Source organism: Fukomys damarensis, unplaced genomic scaffold (assembly GCF_012274545.1).
Source record: "Fukomys damarensis isolate Sample0158 unplaced genomic scaffold, DMR_v1.0_HiC HiC_scaffold_17, whole genome shotgun sequence".
Lineage (NCBI taxonomy): Eukaryota > Metazoa > Chordata > Mammalia > Rodentia > Bathyergidae > Fukomys > Fukomys damarensis.
Genome location: NW_022900929.1, coordinates 11,891,649 through 11,894,323, shown reverse-complemented (window position 1 = coordinate 11,894,323; position 2,675 = coordinate 11,891,649).

Sequence of the window (2,675 nt, the reverse complement as noted above, 5' to 3'; positions counted from 1 at the left end):
TTTTTTTTTTTTTTTCTTTTCTAATTTATGGTACTGAGGATTAAACCCAGGGACACTGAGCTACAACTCAGGCCTTTTTTTAAAGTTTTCTGAAATGGTCTTGCTAAATCACTAAGCTACCCTGGCTGTACTTGAACTCACTATCGTCCTGCCTCAGACTCCAAGAATGTTGAGCTTATAAACATTTGCTACTATACCTGCCTCCTTGATGTTCTTCTATTTGTTGATGCCGCCACATACAATGCCAAGTGAAGATAGCACATACTAATGCCAGTCCTCCCTATACAATGCTCTAATATTCTTGTAAAAACAAAACAAAACATGTATTACTTAACAAAAATGAGAAGTACCTTAGGGATGCACATCCATCATCCTAGGTTTTCACTTTCCTTCTTTCAGGTAACCCAACAGGAAGCTTCCTCCTTTTCCCCTAATCTCTCTTCTCCTTAACTCCATTACCATACAAAGAAATTATATCTACACAGACCTCTGGGGATTTCAGGCCCACCAATCCAGGTTAAAGTCTAGGAAGATGCTGCCCATTTTTAAAAAGATCCAATAGTTAAGGTTATATTTACTAATTTCTAAGTCAAAAATAAGCTACATAGTACCACTTTCAAAAATATACATGGCTTATCTATTGCATTTCTCAAAGGACAGAGTGTCAATTTATTTCCCTTTCCCCTTTATCCTCTCTTCATCTAAAATTTGAAACAGGTCTATGCTGTCTCAATCTCCTGGAATTAAGTGATATTTCCACCTCAGCCTCCTGAGTCCTGGGACTACAAGTATGCAATACCGTCAACCTTGACAATTCACATTTGTTGGAGGAAAAAAATAAAAAAACTGCCTGGAATTCAGGAAGCCTTAATTCTATTCCTACCTCTGCAGGCTATGCGAATTCAAGCAAATCATTTAACTACTCTTGAGCAATTTTTCATCTATAATAAGGAAAGTAGCAACTGGGAGTGTAGTTCAGTGGTAAAACATTTGCCTAGCATGGATGAACCCTTGGATTAAATTCCTAGAACAATAACAAAAACATTAAAGTAGTCTAGTCTCATAAGTGATCCAACTGGATCTGGAGTTTCATATAACTAGCAAAAATTTCCTGCTCTTCCATCCTCATATATACCTGTAAAAATGCTCAAAGGGACTTTGTCATGTATTATCTAACAGTCAAAAAATTTCCAGTATAGGCCAGGCATAGTAGCATATGCCTGTAATCCCAGCATCCAGGAGGGTAAAGCAGGACTGCCATGAGCTGGAAGCCAGCTTAGGCTACATAGTGAGATCAAACCCAGCCTGAAGTACATAGTGAGACCCTGACCAAAAAAAACAAAGAAAAACAGTGTATTCCTTTTCCTCCATTTCTAACGCAATTTCATCATTTGTAGAAGAGTATTATGTATATTATGTGAGCATAAGCCAAGTAAGGTAATTTACAGTACTTTACACACAAAGGTGAGAACCAATTCTGTATACCTTTTGCCAGTTATTTTTAAAAATTAATAAAGGTAATTTTGGTCTCCACCCCCTCACTTCTTTGCCCTCTCCCTAAAGCAGACTGGCTAATAACATAAAAAATGAAAATCATTGACTTATATGATGTATATTCATTGATTTGATAAAACCTGAGAGCACAATTACATACCAAGTATTAAGCTAAGCACGTTTAGAAAAAGGAATTTTTGGACAGGACAGAACTGTGTGATAAAATGGATAGGCTAGAGTCCTGGGGCCTTAATTATTACATACAAAGACTTGATGACACTACCCTGCCTTGACTGACTCTAAAACTTGGCTGGAAGAGAAATGTGAACCAAGTTTCCCCAGAATAAATCATCACCATTAACACCACCAACAACAAAAACCTGTATGTTTCCATCTCTTATTCATCAAGAAGGATGGAAACAGAATACAAGTTGGGCTTGTCACAGAGACAGAGGAGCAATGGCTACAAATTGTGCATGGCCTGAATGAAAAGCACAGGTCCTGGCTACCTATGAATTGGACTATGCCCTAATGAGTCCTGAAGTTCTTCAAGATTCCATATCCTACAAACTGATTTCAAGATAATATACTGGATCACTACTTTCTCAATTACGAGGTAGGTCAGTTCTACAAAACTTGTTAATCTAAATGCCAGCTTCCAAAATTCTGCTGGCAGGTATCCGGTACAAAGTTTTATTGCACAAAAGGTTGGTCATCCTTGAATTAACTCGCTTCTCATTAAAACTACAATCTGTGAAACAAGCTCTTTCAGCACGTCAGCACCCGCTTTCTTAACCACATCCCTAACTCGCTTCCACTTCACAGAACTTGAAGGAAGGGGGTAAAGTCCGGCATTTGTTAGTAAAACGTCTTCTAAGTTATTCCAAGCAGTAGACTGCTTCCTGAAACTCGGCTAGGTTTGCTCTCTTTTTCTTTTTTGGAGCTGGGCAACGCGGGAAGGCACTGCAGGCGCGGGTCCGTCGCGGGGATAAGGGGGAGGGGACAAGGGAGCCTACGAGGCGACCCTGACGGGACTGCACAACCTCGGGACTCCGGAGCGAGGGCGCGGGAGGGGGGGGGCGACAAAGGCCAACAGCGCGGGCTACGGGGGCGACAGAGTCAACGCAAAAGCACCGCGTCCCCCTCAGGACGCCCCGAGATAGAAACCGGGGGCCCCTTTC